We start from the raw sequence: 18,874 nt of genomic DNA, 5'->3' as shown, positions 1-18,874 counted from the left end.
GCCAGCCTGAACTACATAGCAAGACCCTATCTCAAAAACAATGCAAAACAAAACCCATTTGCTTTTAGGTGAGAGAGCTGTCTTGTCATATATGTATTTCAGTAAGGTGTACTGCCTGATAAAACTGCTAACACAGAATTTAAAGTTTTAAAAACTCTTCTGTAATGATAAGAATGTGTCTCTCACACACACACACACACACACACACACACACACATATACCCCTCCTCCTCCCACACCCACTGAGACAGAATTACTGTCACTTTGGCAAGAGGGACAAGGCTCAGGGGCAAAGATCACGAATGCAGGAGACAAGGTCACCTCATGACCACAGCTGACAGTTGTTTGCCTCTCCTTGGCTGGGAGGAAATAACAGTGACGACAGCGCTGGCACTGGGGGTGGAGGGATTTCAGGGCTGTTGAAGGAGGTTATAGAAAAGAATGAGAAATAAGTTAGAGGTGCACAGAATGATAAAGTAAATAGGAACGTGGCCTTGGGAAATAATCAGGCCGGTTTGTGTGTAACGCTGTCGCCCGTCCAGGCGCTCACTCACTATTTATCGATGGCCTCTGTGTGCCGCTCCTTCCCGGGAACTGGGGACTGCCAGGGTCACCGCAGAGCTTCTGGTGAGCTGGAGGAGAAAGTGACTGAGCGAGACGGCATGACACTGGCTTGGGGCTTCAAAACATGAAAACTGGGCTTTTGAGAGGAAATGCTAACCACAAAGACATCAAATGGATGAATAGGAGTTCTCTAGCGTGGGGGTGAGCGGGACAGGTGGGGAGCGTGAACTCAGTGAAGAAACAGGAGTGGGAAGGGCTGAAGGTGACGCTGAGCGGAGCTGAGGTGGGAGGGAAGCCACCAGGCAGAAAAGAAACAGGCTCTGACCCAGGGGGCGTTTTGGAGGGAGCTATGCTCACCCCTATTCCACCAACGCGTAGGAGGAGTTTTGGGATCAAAATTTTAAATCATTTTGCAAATAATTCACAGTAAGGAAATGCATTTTTTATTTTGGCCCACATCTTTCTCACACCCACTCATCCAGGGGCGTGCGTACATTCAGACCACATCTATCTAATGTCTATCTGAAAGAAAGATCTAGGGTTGGGCGTGGCGGTGCACGCCTGTAATTCCAGCACCTGGGAGGCTGAGGCAGGAGGATCCTTGCAAGTTCAAGACCAGCCTGGACTACAAAGTGAGCTCAAGGCCAGCCTGGACTGCACAGCGAGACCCTGTCTCAAAAAGCAAAAAAAAAAAAAAAAAAAAAATTGCCCTGGAACTAACTGTTCATTTTTTTTTTCTATTTTATTTTCAAAATGTGGGTTGGGGCAAAATAAGCTGGTCACAAATATGGTTTTACTTATTGGAGATTTCATAACAAGCAAAAATAAATGATAGAAATGAACTTGATGGTGGCGTGGGGGTGGACAGGGTGGGTCAATACTGATTTCAAAGAAGTAAAAGAAAACTTTCTTAGGAAATGAAAATGTTCTGTATCTTGATTTAGGTAGTGGTTACACGGGCACATGCATTCGTCAAAAATAAATACATAAAAATAAATGTACGTAAGGGAATTTTCTGGGGGTGGTGGTGATGCTGGTGGTGGTGTTCTATATCCTGATAAGGATTTGCATTGCACAGGTGGGTGCATTCTGTCAAAACTCTTAAACTGGTGCTCTTAAGATTTGTGCGTTTTCATTGTGTGTAAATTTTATATAAGAAAAAGTAGTGTTACAGATAAATACTGAACTCTAGTTGATGGTACACATGCTGACACGTTAGGAAGAAGAGTTCTGGTGTCTGCAACTTTTAAAAAATGAATAAAAAAACAAGGGGGATTGGTGTGTGGATAGAGGGATGGGAAGATGTATAGATATGTGATAAAGCTAATATGAAAAATGTTAATACATGTCAAGACAACTCATAAGAAGAAAGCTTTTCAGTAAATGGTGCTGGAGCAAATGGATATCCACAGGCAGAAGAATAAAGTTGGGTCCTTACCGCATATCTTGTACAAAAATGGTCTCAGAATGGATCAAGGACCTAAGAAGAAAACATAGATGTAAATCTCCCTGACCCGGGATGAGACCACGGTTTCTTAGCTATGACACAAAAGTACAAGCAACAAAGGAAATGGATAAACCAGACACCATAGCAACTGAAAGCATTTGTGCTTTCCAGGGCGCTGCTGAGGTTTGGATGTGGTCTGTGTCCCAAGGTGCATGCGTGGCAAGCTTGGTTCTCATTGTGGCAGTTTTAAGGTGGTGGGACTGTAAGTGGGTGGTCCTTTGGTCAATGGAGGCGTGGCCTCAGAGGTATTCAGGTAGTTTTCCCAGGCCCTAAATTAGTTCTCTAGAGGGTGCGTGTGTGATTATTAAATATCCCTCTTCATTCTGGTTTCCTGTGCCCCCATATGGCCTCTTCCTGCTGTGATGCCATTTACCAAAGAGCTTCACTCAAGCTGAGCAGAAGCCAGCACCATGCCTTTGAACCACCAGAACAATGAGCAAAACAAACCTCTTTTTTGAATGTTATTCAGCCTCAGGGAATTCCTTATAGCAACATAAAGTGGACTAATTCTAAGATAGTGAAAAGAAAATTCATGGCATGAGATGATATTTTGAGAAGTCATATATTGAATGAAAGACTACGTGTATGGAATACATAAGCTACTCCAAGAATAATGATACAAAAAACTGATTTAAAAACAGGCAAAGAACATGAAGAGTCAGCTCTCCATTGAAGATATAAAAGTGACCAACTAGCAGTGTAAAGATGTCATCAGGGAAAGTCAAATCAAAGCCCAGGGAGATGCCTCTTCATGCCCACTAGAACAGCTATCAACAAAAAGGCAGATGGCATCAAGCGTTGAGATGAAGAGAAATTGGGTTCCTCGTACAAATGATGCCGGGGGGGATGGAAAACATCCCTGCCACTTTGGAAAACAGCCTGGAAAGCCCTCCACGTTTAAACATACAGTTACCATGTGATCCATTAACTCCATTCCCTGGTGGGCAACCAAAAGAAAGCAAAACATCCCCAGGTCCACACGGAGATTTCTGTACAGATGTTCACAGCAGCATTTTTCACAATGGACAAAAGGTGGAGATGACCCATAAGCTCATCAGTGGTAAATACACTGTGAGGTGGCCTGTGTTAGCCAGCTTCCCACTGCTGGACCAAATCCTTGAGGAAGTCACCTTAAAAGAGGAAAGATTCATTTTGGCTCAGGCTTCACGGGGCTTGTTTGACAGCAAGCTGCTCAGCTGTGGAGGGCGAAGGTGGGCTGAGAACAAATTATACCACTCAAGGCCATGCCTTCGTTCCTCCAACTATCTTCCATTCCTAGTTTCCATGCCTCCCAGTAGCCTGGTAAGCTATGCATCTGTCAATGGGTGACTCCACTGGTGAGGTCAGAATCCTCACCATCCACTTTCCTCCTAAAGCTCCCATCTCTGAACACCGCTGCACTGGGAACTAAGCTTTCAGTGCCTGAGCTTTTGGGGCACATTGGAGATCCAAACTTTAAGATATCCATAGGAGGGATATTATTTGGCAATAGAAAGAAATAACATGTTTTTTTTTTTTTGTACCGGGAATCGAACTCAGGACCTTGTGCTTGCCAGGCAGGCACTTATGCCACTAAGCTGTATCACCAGCCTGAAATAACATATTGAGACATGTTATAATGTGAATGAACCTTGCAAACCTTATGCTAGGCAGGCAAAAGAAGCAAGTGTTATGGTTGATACATTGTGCCAACTTGGGGAGTCTAGACGTTTGGCTACGTGACTCAGCAGTTCTGCCTCTTGGGGTGAAAAGGACATGCCCTTACCCTTCTGGGATGTTGTTTATTGTGTTAATTTGAGAAGTTTAGAAGGTTAACTATGCAACTCAGAAGGGGTCCAGGGTGCTTACTTTGTATTCATCCTGAGCCTGTGCAGGAGGCAGGCATGCAGAGGGTGTGGGTGTGGAGGACCACCCCCACCTCCCCAGAGCAGCTAGACTGCATAATAAAAGGAATTGAGGCAGGACTGGTGGGTGTTTTCTTGAGAGGAGCTCCGGTTTCGCCTTTAGCTTGGTCGTCTCATGGCTCCTGGTGCAGACTGTTGGCATTCCGTCGCAGACTCATCAGCCTTCTGGTGTTGGCTCTCCGGCCTTCCTCGTAGATTCTCCAGCATTCTGTCGCAGACGCATCAGCCTTCTGGTGTTGGCTCTCCGGCCTTCCTCGTAGATTCTCCAGCATTCTGTCGCAGACGCATCAGCCTTCTGGTGTTGGCTCTCCGGCCTTCATCGTAGATTCTTCAGCATTCTGTCACAGACTCATCAGCCTTTTGATACGGACTTGCACGGACACTGCAGCGAGCTCCAGGCCGGGGGTTGGGTTTTTCACTTTCCAGCGTGCAGACACCCTCTGCACGCTTCCTCATCCAACTCTGTAGCTGACCATTGTAAGCCAAATTTGTAATTCCTTGTACATTTGTCTATCTTGTATTGTATCTGTTCCTCTAGTGAACCCTGACTGATACAGCAAGTCATAAAGTTTCACCTTTTATATGATTGTACTTTATGAAAGGTCCAGAAGAGGCGGAACTATGGAGGCAGAAAGTAGGTTTGTGGTTTCCTGGACCCAAGGGGTATAAAAGGGAGAGTTGGAGACTGATGATTAAGGGGCTCAGGGGCTCTTCTTGGGTTAATGAAAATGTTCTAAAAACGCTCATGGTGATGTTTGCGCAAATCACACTTAGAAAAGAAAGATAGGCCACCCACCATGAGCAAATATTTCCAAATTACATATCTAATGAAGGACTCACATCCGGAATAGATAAACAACGTTTGAAACCCAATAAGGAGAAAGTAACTCAATTTGAAAAAATGGGCCATGGGATTTGAAATAGTCCCCAGGCTCCTGTGGTGAAGGCTCGGTTACTGATAGGCTTTGGGGAAAGTGATTGGATTATGCGAGCTCTAACTTCATCAAGTGGACCGAGCCACTGATGAGATCATACTTTGATGGCATTATTGGGAAGCCCTGGAAACAAGAGTTCAGGTCTAGGTGAAGGGAACAGATCATAGGATGAGAGTTTGGAAACGACATCCGGTCCCTGGCCCCTCCTGTGGCCTGCCTTTTTGCTTCCTGGGTGCCTGAGCTGAGCAGCTTTCCCCTGCTGTACTCTTCCACCACGGTGGGTCTGTCTCCCCTCAGGCCTAAAGCAATGGAGCTGGCGACCATGAACTGAAAGCCCTGAAACCGTAAGCCAAGAGAAATCTTTTCTCCTTTACGTTGATATTCTTAGATATTTGGCTCACGGAGATGCAAAGCTAACGTGGGGAGAATACATAAATGCAGACAGTAATGGAGATGGTTAGCAAATGAAAAAGACGCTCAACATCATTGATTGTTAGGAAGATTAAAGGCATTTTGAGACACCATTGCACAAGCATTAGAGTGTTTAAAAATTTAAAGAGACACAATACTCAGTAATGGTTAAGATAGAAACAACTGGACTTCTCATACGTTGCTATGGAAATGCAAAATGATAGCCATTTGGAAAAGTTTCTCACACAGTAAAACAGGACCCACCTTCCCATTCCTAGGTATTCGCCCTAAAGAAATGAAAACTTGGGTACACACACACATACATACACACACACACATCCACAGATGTGTATAGCAACATTATTCATAATTGCCCCAAATGGAAACCACTCTGATGTCCCTTTGTTAGTGAATACATCTGCAACGGCAAACGGAAACACCGAAATGATACCCAGGATTTGGAGGCAGATTTATCTACATCAACGGGCCCTGATCAGGATCACTCTCAGAATATCAGGCCCTGATCTCTGGTGGTCTAGCGCTTATATGGGACAAGCAAGCAGGAAGCACAGAGGCAGAACGGCTTGTCACTGGGGACTGGTTTATTATACAATGTGCATCACAGTGACCAGCCGTTTCTAAGAGACAGGAGCAACCGGAACTGGCACAGGAACTGTTACCTGGGAAACCAAGAAACTGACGTATAGAGGCTGGGGGTGGGGGGCATCTTCTGCTACATATCCATACAAGGAAATACTCCTGAGCTATATAAAAGGAAGGGTCTCATGGTATACTCCATGCATAAATCTCAAATGCTTCATATGTTATGCAGTACTAAAGAAGCCAGACTCAGCATGCTACGTGGTGTATGATTTTTTTTTTTTTTTTTGGTCTTTTTGAGACAGGGTCTTGCTATGCAGTTCAGGCTGGCCTTGAGCTCACTTTTAGCCCAGGCTGGTCTCGAACTTGCAGTGATCCTCCTGCCTCAGCCTCCCGAGTGCTGGGATTACAGGCGTGCACATGGTGTATGATTCTATTTGTATGACAAAGTACAGGGATAGAAAATAGCCCAGGGGTTGCTAGGCACGAAGTGTAGGAAGCAGGGTCAAATGCAAAGAGCATGGGAGAATTTTTGGATAGAAAAAAAAAACAGTTCTGGGTTGATTATGAGATGACTAATCAATTGTGCATGGCAAAAACCCATAGAATTTTACCCTAAAAAAGCTAAATTATGCTGTATATAAATAACCCTTGAGTCTGAAAAATACATCCTAATGATAGAATGTAGACGGTGGGAATGTGGGTACAGACTGTACAATTCTTTTTGCTCTCTTCAAACATGTTCATAATTGGATATTTGGGGAAATAAAAAAAAATTTAGGTGGCTGATGAACAAACGCATGCATGACCCAAGCAAGCAAACAAACAAAAGTAGAAAATAGTGAGTCATTCAGTCTTCTGATATTAAATAATATTAGATAGAGTAATTATTAAAGCATTACAAGTCATGATGCAATATACTGGTTTATAAGCTACTGGTGGACTGTGACTTTTAGTTTGAAGTGCACTACTGTGGACAAGGTTGAACTTCACCCCAGAAGGAGTTTAAACGTCTGGTCAGAGAGCTGAGCTGGGCTGATTCCTTGCTCTGGGGCTGGGGATGGGTGGAGGTCCTGAAGATGCCTGGGATCCATGTCTGGCTCCTTCCTATCACCTGAGGGAGGACCTTGAAGGGAAACGTCAGCTTGTGTCCCCAGGAGACCCACAAACTGGAGGAGGAATGTCACCAGGGAAAAAGTCTCATGCCTTGCCTCAGGGAGTCAGCTGGGAGGATGGCAGAGAGCAGCTCACACTCTGGAAGTCACCAGAGTAGGTGACAATCACAAGGCCCTCTCCCACCATCCAGACTGGGTCAGATCTTGGGGTTCTCTACTCAGTAGTCTGGGTGAAGAGTGTTCCCCATAATGACAGATTCACACTCTCCCCAGCCTTATATCAGGGGGTCCTGGCTTTATTTATTTATTTTGGAACTGGGAATCGAACTCATGACCTCATGCTTGCTAGGAAGGCGCTGTGCCGCGGAGCTATATCCCCAGCCTCACTGGCTTAACGTAAATGTGTTAATAAAGTCAGGAGCTGCTTCCTGCATCTGAGAAAATTGTGGTTCAGGAGAAATTTACTCCTATGGTATCTGACATAAGCACTGGAGTTATGGGTCAAGTCAGTTTATTGATTTATTTATTTATTTCTCTTTTCTTCCGGTAGCTAGAAATTGAACTCACGACCTTGCGCTTGCCAGGCAGGTGCTTTGCCGCTGAGCTAAATCCCCAGCCCCGTAAAGTCACTTTATAAAGAGGTCAGCCGTGTTAGCCCCAGGGCCGTAGGCACACTAGGTAAGTGCTCTACCACTGAGCTACACCCAAGCCAATCTCTGCCTTTTTAAGGGCTGTGTTCCTTGCCTAAGCGTTTGAGGTTCAAGTAAAACTCCGTAGTCTCCTGCACCTGCCTCATCTCTTGTCCTCCGTGCCGTTTCCCCAGTGTTCCACACACAGGTCTGAGGAGGAATAATGTCTTTCATAGCTCTTTGCCTTTGCATACTCCTTTTTCTCTTGTTTCCTTCGTGAACTCCTATTTATCCTTCAGTACTCTGATTAAACTGCACTTCCACTGTTGATCCTTCTCTGGATTCTTTGTTGTTTCTCTCTCTTTTCTTTCTTATTTTCTGTTTCTTTTTCCTCTTTCTTTCTCTCTTTCTCTTTCTTTCTCTCTCTTTCTTTCTTTGTTTCTCTCTTTCTCTTTTCCTTTTTCTTTCTTTCTTTCTTTCTTTCTTTCTTTCTTTCTTTCTTTCTTTCTTTCTTTCTTTCTTCTTTTGTCTCTCTATGTAGTCCAAACTGGCCTTGAACTCACTATATAACCCAGGCTGGCCTCAAATTTGCAGCAATCCTCCTGCCTCAGCCTCCCAAGTGCCAGAATTATAGGTTTGTTCCACCACACCCAGCTTCTTTCTTACGACAGACCCAGTGGTTCTTTTTCCCTGCGTTTCTACCAATCTGCGCTTGTACCTCTGAAACCTGGTTGGATTTCTCTCTGAATGTATGAAATGCCATAGAAATTTGTTGTTCCAGATCAAATCACATCTGATGCCAGGCCCTGAAGCCCTGGAGTGTAATATAAATTACTCTCCGTGGTTGGCTGGATGCTCTCAGTACCTCCAGCATGAAATGGGTTGGGGGGGGGTTGTCACAGGCAGTGGGACACTCAGGAAGGGCCCTCTGGTCACAGATCTGCAAAAGGCACCACTGCTGTATTCTCTCCCGTTTGGAGGACCCTCCACCAGCTGAGGCCCCTGAGCAGCCTGCCTGCTCCAAGCACTGTCCTTCGGTCCTTTCCTGCAGGAGCTTCCCTAGATGCACAGTGCGGTCCTGGCCGCTTCTTGTTGACTAGCACTTACCTCACCCGCCGTTCGCAAAGCTTTGTTTCCCAGCCTTCGGTTCTTCTGAACTGCGGTCCTTTGAGAACAAGAGCTATGCTGTTGATCTTGGTCTCCAGAGGCCAAATCTGGGCTTTCTAACTGTTGGTTCTCAGGGAAAGTTCTTTAAACCTCTCTGGACCTCAGTTTCCTGCCTGTGAAATGAGGGTGAGAACAGCACGATCTTGTACAACAGGATCTGTTAGGCTGAGCTGAGCCAGTGCGTGGCGAGTCCTTGGGATGGTGCCTGGTGTGTGTGAGTGGTATAGTTCATCCTAACTGTTGTTACTGCTTCTCATTCCCATTACTGGGACTTGTGGTGGTGTTTGGTTTGCCTACCAGGCAGTCGGCCCAGCTTCGTTCTTCCACAATAGGGGCTGAAAATGCAAGACGTTCATCTTCCCAGCCTCTCTTGCAGCTGGGCACAGGCAATAGAACTTGAATGGGAGTGTGTACAAGGCTTCTGGCAAAGACCCCCCTTTTAGAAAAAGAGACCTCAAGCATTGTCTTTGAGGGAGGAGAAGCTCAGAGCTGTGGCATCCATTTTGTGACCAAGAGGGCAGAGGTGAGGGTTAAAGTCAACATGCTGATGATATCAAAGCGGGAACATTAATGACGTTGTTATATTTCTGCCCCAACCCTGCCACCTCCTACACTGGGATGCTGCTAGATTCGATTTGGAATGGCTTTATGATGAAAGCCACATGTAGTTGAGGTTTCTGACGTTAGCACGTGATTGTAGAAATTCGGAGCCAGTAACTGTTGAGAGAAAGTGGCAGTGCTACCCTGAATCTTAGACTCTCGAGGCTCAGGGAAGTGGACTTTCAGTGAGTCCCCCCTAATCCCTGGTCCCCTCTCCCGTCAGACTCACGTCAGCACACAGCTGGCTGACAACTACAGTCAAAGCTGGGTAACGTGTCTTTGTCCACTAGAGTGTGCTTGGTCTCATGGGCATTCTGCTTTCCATTCATTCAAGTCCAAAAGAGCTTGAATACGTGGAAAAAGAACGTACAGAGAGCTGGGGGGATGTGGCTGAGTGGGTGAGTGAGTGCCTGGCCTGTACAAGGCCCTGGGCTCCATGCCCAGCACTGAAAAAAATAATTTATGAAGGAGAGAGAGAGAGAGAGAGAGAGGGCCGAGAGAGGGCCGGGGATATAGCTCAGTGGCATAAGCACCTGCCTGGCAAGTGCAAGGTCCTGAGTTCGAATCCTGGTACCAAAAAGAGAGAGACAGAGAGGAAGAGGAAGAGAGAGGAGAGATTACAGTGAACCCATCTGTGTTTTCATGTTTTTTTTTATTTTAAAGAGAATTTAAAAAAACAATAAAAAAATACAGAATTGCAAAACAAGATGATAGGAAATTAACAATAGTTATTATATTGCATATTGTTATTGTCAAAGTAGTTGTTCAGATTACTAGATATAAGCATGCAAAATTGATCAATCAATTAAGCATTAACTGTTCCTTTCAATAAACCAATAGCAATTAGTAGTACAGTTATCTTAGCTTGTGTATATGTATATATTTTTTCCCTTCCTTCTTTCTTTCTTTTCTCCTTTCCCCTATCCCAGTTGTTCTTTCCTTTTGAGCAGTTTCTTTCCCTTTCACAATATCTATTGTACCTTTCTGATTTTATTTACTCTTTCACTTTCTCACACTAGGGAGACAATATGATGTTTACACATGTGGGTCTGATTTATTTTGCTTATGAGTATGGTCTCTAGTTGCATCTATTTACCTATAAAAGCCTCAAGTTTATAGCTGAGTAGTACTCCATTGTATAAAAATACCACATCTTTTTCATCCATTCCTCATCTGATGGGCATTTGGGTTGTTTCCAAGACTTAGCTATGACAAATTGCACTGCTATAAACATGGGTGCACACATGTTGCTGTGATATGATGTTTTCAGTTCTTCTGAAAAAAAATACCCAGAAGGGGAATAGCTGGGTGGAATGGGACCTCCAGTCCTAGTGCTTTGAGGAATCTCCACATTGATTTCTGCAGTGGTTGCGCCAGTGTACACTCCCACCAGCAGTGAAGGATTCCTTCCATGCATTTTAAACTCACAGCCCTACTTGAGAATCTGGGCCACCCGTAACCTGTGTGGCAGCATTGGTCTCAAGAGACTGTCTGTCAACCAGCTCAATACAGCTGTTCTTGTGGCAGCATTGGGGTGAAGCAACCCCTGCACAGCACCCACCTGGTTCTGGTGGTACTGATGAAGTCAGTATTTCTGACTTCGTTTCAGTACATTATCCATTCTCTGGTGTCAGAGACTCCATCTCTCTGAGTTGCAGAGCAAAGGGAAGTTGGGCTCTGCTTCTCTTATTTCTGGTTAATTCTGCGGGTAGAAAAAAAAATCGTGGGAAAGGTGCGTGCAAAGCGAGCTTTCACCACAGCAACTACAGGCCCTACGGTGACACAGGAATAACTGTGGTGTCCTTTGTCTGAGTGTATGTGATATTTTATACCTTTGGTCTGCAGGTCCAAACAAGCTAAAGGATGAGGTGTGGTTTTCTGCTCTGCATATGGTTTAAATGTGTTCCAGGTGCGTGTGCTGGAAGCTTAGTCCTCCGTGTGGCAATGTGAGATGGCGTCCAGTGGAAGGTGATCCGGTTATTGGGAGTGTGCCTACAGAAGGGACTTGGAAGTTTCTGTGGAACCCTGGCTAGTTCTGCAGGAGCAAACAAAGAGTGAGAGTTTGGGAGTGTAGCTCAGTGGTACAACACTTGCATGGCATGCCGGGGGCCCTGAATTCCATTGCTCAAGAAAATAAATAACAAGAAAACAGATTAAGAAATTTAAGAAGCGTATGCCTGGCTCCCAAGTCCTGTAGCTTTCTGTGTCACCATGTGACCACTCTCTCCTTCCTGCACACCCTCCTGCCAGGATGTCATCTGCCATACTGGAGTGCGGCCAGGAGGACCCTCACCAGAAGCTCAACATAGGGAGCTCCCAGTCTTGGACTTTCAGCCTCCAAAATTAAAATAAGCCCCATTTGCTTTATAAAGTGCACAGGCTCAGGTATTTGGTCATAGCAAAAGGAACTACTAGAAGAAGATATGTGGTGTTATAATACATTTTGAGGATTTGATGGGTCTCCTGTTGCCAAGAAATATTCTCTCTTTGCCCCAATATTTTCTCAAGTGGGTATGTCCTCTCTCCCTTTATATCACCCCATTTCTCTACCTGTGATCATGGTTCAGCTCTTATTCTGATTTGTCTTCTCCTGACACCTCTTCTCCATTCAAACTTTGTTCTCTGGGTCTGATAGGGCAAGAGAGACTCCATTTTCTTTTTTAACTCCATATTAAGAGAAGTCACTTAAGTTCACTTAGTTGACCCCACTCTTCACCCCCTCCCATTGGTTAGATACCAACCCACTTAAAGGACAGCAGAGTCATAAAATGGGAACAGAACAAACAGGACAAATTGGGAAGTAGGCTAAAAGTTCAACGGCAATGGTCACCTGGAATCCAGCTGTCCTACAGTTTTTGGGAGAAGTAAGCTTTGTGATAATTGTGTGACATTCTTGTAAGAGTCCCCAAAATGAGGTAATGGTTACTATGGAAACCTAAAATGTACTTAAACCGAAGGTGAGACCCAGATCAGGGTGGACATGTTCTCTGGCTCCTGGTTAGACTCTCCGTCAGCTGGCTCAATAAAGCTTGGTTTGTTCCTGCTGTCCCAGTCTCTTGTGAATTCCGTTCTTCATGAACTTGCTTCCTGTATCAGGATCAGCAGTGATAGCAACACCAAATTCTTTTTCAAGCTCTCATCATGACTCTTTCTCTCTACAGCCACTTATTCCTTGTGCAATGTTCTGTTGATTCATAAGATTTGGTGGTGACTTGCTTGCTCTCTCCCAACCCCTTGAGTCACCTTTCGCTTCTCATCCTGTGTGCTAAATACTAGAATCCTCTTCTTTCCTCCCTAAAGGAAAGGAAGAAAGAAGTGGGACTGGCCTTCTTGCTCTGCTCAGTTATAACTTATTTTTGCCTTCTTGGACACACACCACTTCAGAACTTCAACAGTGCATGGGTATATAACTTTTCTCCTGTACCTACTTTCTATTCAGTCCCTCTTCCCAGAAGGAAGCTCCCTGAGTAACTGGACGTCTGTTCTTCTAGACCTTGTCCTGGTGGAGATGATATGGCAAGCGAGTTCAATGAGACAGGTACTCGCAAGAAAACTGAAAAGGCAGGTACAGACAGAGCTTTATTGAGCTGGTTGACAGACAGTATCTAACCAGGAGCCAGAGGAGCTGTCTGCCCTGATCTGGGTCTCACCTTTGGTTTAAGTACATTTTAGGTTTCAGTAGTAACCATTACCTCATTTTTGGGAATCTTACAAGAATGTCACACAATTATCACAAAGTTTACTTCTCCCAGAAGCTATCTGACAATGGCAGCTGGATTCCAGGTGACCATTGCAGTTGAACTGTTAGCCTACTTCCCAATTTGTCCTGTTTGTTCTGTTCCTATTTTATGACTCTGCTCTCTTTTAAGTGGGTTGATAACTAACCAATGGGAGAGAGTAAAGAATGTGGTCAACTAGAGCTTAAGTGAACTTAAGTGACTTCTCTTAATATGGAGTTAAAGAAAGAAAGTGGAATCTCTCTTGCCCTATCACAGACATGACTTGGGAGTGTGATTTTGACTGTAGCTTCGGGTGCATCATTCATGTCTTCCTCCAGCTCTGACCTAGTATTTCACACTGGCCTTGTGGGCCTTTCTCTCTTGCTATCTCTCTGATTCCTCTACCTTGAAATATCTAAGGTCAAAGTCATGGTCTGTTCCCAAGTTCACTTCCCTTTCTGTGTGCGTGGCCTCAGTGAATGAGGTCACCAACCAGTGAAGCAAACTGGAAGTGATGTTGACGTTTTTGACTTCCTTCTTGCTCTCTTCTTTGTTCTCCCTCATGAAAGAGAGTCACGAGCTGCCATGGGCTGCCCACCTGCTTCTGGAGTCATTCTCACATGGCCTCCCTTCCCTCCCCACAGCCTCTGTTCCTCTCTCCTGAGTAAAGCGATACTCTCCCACCTCGTCTCCCTGCTGTCTACTGCTGTGGCAGCTTCTCTATGTATCCCGGCCTGCTGGTGTAAATTCCCCCTGCCGGGGGAGGACAGGTATCCCAGCTCAGTAGAAAGACCCAGGATTCTTTTCTCTGTTTCATTCTACTCAAGACCGCAGGCTGTCTTGGAGACCCCCAAGATGGGTCTCCCCACAAAGCGCACTCAGACACATAAGCCAGTTTCTGGAGACCGACCTGTAGAAGCACATGGTAATAATTATTGAGCTGAGTGTAAGTCCAGCATTGTGGTAAGCTGAGGCAGGAGGATCACAAATTCAAGGCTAGCCTGGACAACTTAGTGAAACACTGTCTCAAAATAAAAAATAAAAAAGGGCTGGGGATATAGCCCAGTCCAAGGCCCCTGGGTTCAATCCCCAATACCATAGAACTACTACAGTAACAAAAGTGTTTCCTGGGTCTTAGGCATTTCTTATGCTAGTCAAGTCAATTCCTAAAATTAATCATCACACTCACTTTCCCAACTCTTTTGCGGCGTGGGGTACAGATGTGATTCACTTCTGGCCACTAAGACATGGAGGAAAGCCTGGGAAAAGGCCCACAAAGAGAAAGACCTCTGCCCTCTCCCTAGCACCATCAGTTTTTCTTTCTTTTTGTTTTTTTCATACAGGGTCTTTTTGTGTCGTTCAGCCTGACCTTGGACTCACTGTGTAGCCCAGTGTGATTCTTTTGCCTCAGCCTTCTGAAGGCTGGGTTGACAGGCACGTGTAGCATGCCTGGCTGAATGTTTTCATTTAGGCTGTAGAAGTGTCAGCTCCTTAGGACGGTGTTTGAGACCTGGGCAGCCTCTCTCCAACTCATCCTCCAAACACCATTAGCCACTGCTCTTCGTGACCCAAGCTGGGTGGGAGGTGGGCGCACAAGAGCCAGTGCAGAGCCATCGTCCATAGCAGCGACATCCAAAGACCCCCAGGGAGGCCACATCCCTGTGACCCTGTGCTTGGGCAGTGCCTTCCACCTGGATTCCACACGGCTCCTCTGACACATTTAGGCTCACAGAATGCGGAGGAAATGACTCTTTTCCAGTCTGGCCAAACCCTTAAGACCTAGTAGGTCCTGATTTTCACACTCACAGGAGCTCTGAACCACTGGGGCAAGAAACCCAGCTATCCTGAGGCCTCCGAGCAGCAAGGAAGATGAGCTAACTGCCAAGAGAGGCCTTGCGGAGAAGTGAGAATCTTGGCCACCTCAGAGGGCTGAAGCTTCAAACTCATGACCTCATTTGGGCTACGCCAGTCAGCCACCACCCACTTGTGTCCCCAGAGCAAAAACCACATGCGCCGAAGACAGCTGGGTAGGCTGGATAAAAAGTAGCTGCAAACCCTCCAGTCAAGCCCCAAGCCTTCTCTTCCTTGCAGGCGGCTGCCACTTCTTTGCAGCTGCACTCTGCTTGTGCTGGCCTCTCGGCCTGGATTAGCTGTCCTTGTTACATCCATCCCATCCACCAAGGGAGCCGCCTCCTCTGTAAAACCATCTTGATTCTGTCAACTCTGAATACCAGGTGTTTTGAGCAGCTCAGGAGCAGGTGTGTGTCTTTGCCCCCTACACACTCCCTGCTCTTTTCCTATTGAAAGAAATTTTGTTTGGACGAACTATTGCTCCCCCTTTGTGGTAAAACTGTTGTTTTGTTTTTGTTTTTTTTGAACCAGGAATCGAACTCAGGACCTCGCGCTTGCCAGCCAGGTGCCATGCCACTGAACTATATCCCTGGCCCTTTTAGTAAAACTGTCAAGTTGTGCACTTACTTCACTCTGGAGGTGGGACCTAAAGCACATCCTCTCTCTCTCCCGCTCCCTCTCCTTTCTCTCATTAAGAAGGGTGTCAGAGAACTGGAAGTGGGTGACCGGGTCTCCAGACTTTCCCTGACCCCTGGTCTCATCCTCTGGGGCTATGAACCATTCTTCAGCACAGGTAGGAATGCTCACTAAGGATTCTATTTGTCCCTTTACATTTCCCAAACCCGGGCGGTTAGCGGAGACCATGTGATCCGTTTTGACCATCGGCATCGGAGTAGAAAGGATCCATGTCACTTACAGGCTGAGGGGATAGAAATCCTCTGTGTGACCCTCCACTCTCTCTTCTTCTGCTGTGATCACATGAGACTTTGTGTCTTTGATGGCACAACATACAATATGGTGGAAATTCGGTTCGTCTGATTCTCTGGCTGAGTGCAGGGCGGGGCCTCCTAGCCATAGTTTGGTTTCTGAGTGTCCCCCAAAGGCCTGTGCATTAAAGACCTAGCCCCCAGTTTGGCACGTTTAGGAGAGGGTGGAATCTTTCAGAGATATGCCCTACTGGGGGGCCTTTCGGTTACTGTGACATGAGATTATGGGGCCTCTTTCCTTTTCTCCCTCTCTCATTTGCTTCCGGGTCATGAAGGGAACAGTTTCTGTTGATCCTGAGCTTCTCCCATGAGGTGTTGCCTCTCCTCACAGGACCAACAACAATGGGGCCACTGACCATGGACTGAAGAATCTAGAACTGTGAGCCAAAATATAAGTTGGTTATCTTGAGTATTTGTTCAGCAGCGGAAAGCTGAGACACTCCTGCTGACACGTGTGGGACATTTTGAGGAATATTCTTTAGAGAAGCATAACCTACTATAGCCTGACTAGTAGGTACGCAATCCCCTTCTAGTAAACTTCTACTTAAAGTATACAAAATTAGTTTCTTATATCTAAAATAGCTTAATTGATAAGCTCTACCAGCACTTAGCAGTTTATTTCCTGATTATACTTACTAATGGGAATCTATCCCATTTTTTTCTTATTAGCTGAAAGCAACTTTCTTGTAGGGACTATTAAAATTCATCTTTGTGGGGCTGGGGGTATAGATCAGGGGTAGAACATTTGCCTAGTATGTGCAAGACTCTAAATTTGATCTCTAGTACTGAAAGAATTATCGTGTATCTTTGTGTCCTACCACAGTGCTATATAACTTTATGGCTTTTAATAAATATTTGTTAGGATGAATACAAAAAGTGAATGAAAAGTCTGACAAGTCAACTAGATGCTTGCTTTTCAACTGTAGTTTTCAAATCCATTTTCAAGTGACTTTTAGTGAGAAGAGAATTAAGCTTAAGATTGCAGCTCCATTTTTATGATAAACAGCCTGTACACATGTTTTAATTACATTGTCATGTCAGTCATAGAATAGAGATTGCAGCTCTTGCGAGGGCTTTTACTTTCTCACCCTAACCCCACCCCAGTCTAACAGCTTATTGTAGATAAAAGGAGAAGCAGCAGTTTAGAACTATATGTGCGGTGACCCCAGATAGATAAATCATTTTCAAATCAGGAAATAAGGGCCCAGGAAGCTGCTGGACCAATAAAGAAGAATCACAGAGAAGAGAGAAGTCTCCATTTTTGTCCATTTCAAAAGAAACACATTTATTTATTTATGTATTTCTGTTTTGAGACAGGGTCTCCCTATGCAGTTCAGGCTGGCCTTGAGCTCACTTTGTAGCCCAGGCTGGTCTCGAACTTGCAACGATCCTCTTGCCTCAGCCTCCCGAGTGCTGGGATTACTGGCGTGTGCCACCACACCTGCCTAAGAAACACATTTAAAGTGAATATGATAGCCAGGGATGTAGCTCGGTGGCGCAGCATCTCTCTGGCAAGCATGAGGTCCTGTGTTCGATTTCTGGTACTTCCTCCCAAAAAGGATATGATTTACAACCTGAAGAAAGAGAAATGTTTCATTGGAATGAGCTTTAAGAGCGTAGGATGTGGGATGTGGGAATGAATTTAAGCGTGTTATTCATTGGTGCCTCTCACACTTTCATATGTGTGTGTGTGTGTTTCTCCTGGGGATGTTGTTAAGACAGGGTGGGCCTCGGGCTCACCTTGTCAGAGGTAGCTCAGCCTTGCAAACAGCACCTGTGCTCCTGCTCTGTGGGCTGCACTTGGAAGACAAGTGCAGAAAAGCCCTCATATGATGAGAAAGTACCTGCAATCTGAGAACTCTGCTAAGGCCTGATCTGAGGTTTTGATTAGCTTGCCCAGAATTCAGCCTTTGATCATTTTTTTAAAAAGTGGGTTAGGAAATCACGATTACTTTGCATCTTATCTGGAAATCACTTCTCTGATAACTTCACTATTCTTTTTAGAAAAGAGTCAAGACCATGGAGGCAGATGAAACAGAGGTCTGAGAGGCAAAGACACCTGTAACAAGTTCCACATACTAAACCTCGTTCACTTTACTACTACCTATCTAGTTTTATTTTGGGGGCCACTTTTCTAACAAGACTGGCTATTGGTTTGCTCAGGCCATACCCTGTTAAAAGAAGACAACTATTTGGGCACCTACAGTCCCACCTACTCAGGAGGCTGAGACAGGAGGCTTGCTTGAGTCTAGGAGTTCAAGACCAGCCTAGACAACCTAGCAAAACCCTATCTACTTAAAAATATGTTTTTTAGACCAGGTAATTATAAGGAAAGACTAGGACTGCTGATAGCTTTAGAGAGAGAGAGAGATGGAAATATTATGAAAAATTAACCCTACACTTAAAAATTCAGGGTAATCTTGGGGTATTCCCTGTGCTACCATTTGGATCTGGAATGTCCCCAAAAGGTTCATGTGTCAAACACTTGTTCCTTAGAGTGGTGCTATGGGTGGTGGCTGGACCTTTAAGAGGCAGGCCCTAGTGGGAGGTCTTCAGGTTATTGGGGGAGGGCCCTTAAGGAAACAGTGGGATTATGGCCCCTTCTTTGTTATATTTTTCACTTCCCCACTAATAATGGGGAGGGCTTTCCTCTGCTGCATGCTTCCACCTAATGCTTCCACCATAGGCCTAAAAGCAATAGGTCCACCCCCCATGGGCTAGAGCCCGGAACTGTGAGCCAAAAGAAACCTCTTACTGATCATCTCATGTATCTGCATAGTAATGTAACATGGCCCTGTAATAGCAAAAAGTGCTTAGATGTATTAACTGTTTTCAAAGACATTTCTGGACTCATCAAGAAAAGATAAGTAGATAGCAGGAATAGGT

General features: G+C 45.2%; 2 long non-coding RNA genes across 2 annotated transcripts; one reads left to right on the top strand and one right to left on the bottom strand.

Moving 5' to 3' along the window:
• Positions 1 to 11,096, bottom strand: LOC106146724. The gene is made up of 3 exons (XR_001231289.1): positions 10,994 to 11,096; positions 2,003 to 2,044; positions 1 to 632 (listed from the first exon to the last, which is right to left on the bottom strand). It is a non-coding gene; the product is annotated as an uncharacterized LOC106146724 (long non-coding RNA).
• Positions 11,097 to 15,227: 4,131 nt separating this feature from the next.
• Positions 15,228 to 15,833, top strand: LOC106146723. The gene is made up of 3 exons (XR_001231288.1): positions 15,228 to 15,409; positions 15,534 to 15,567; positions 15,699 to 15,833. It is a non-coding gene; the product is annotated as an uncharacterized LOC106146723 (long non-coding RNA).
• The last annotated feature ends 3,041 nt before the right edge of the window (positions 15,834 to 18,874 follow it).

The sequence above is a fragment of the Chinchilla lanigera genome, unplaced genomic scaffold, assembly GCF_000276665.1.
Source record: "Chinchilla lanigera isolate Chin_1 unplaced genomic scaffold, ChiLan1.0 scaffold00092, whole genome shotgun sequence".
NCBI lineage: Eukaryota > Metazoa > Chordata > Mammalia > Rodentia > Chinchillidae > Chinchilla > Chinchilla lanigera.
Note: the sequence above shows the minus strand (reverse complement) of the source record. Positions and strands in the feature narration are given on the sequence as shown.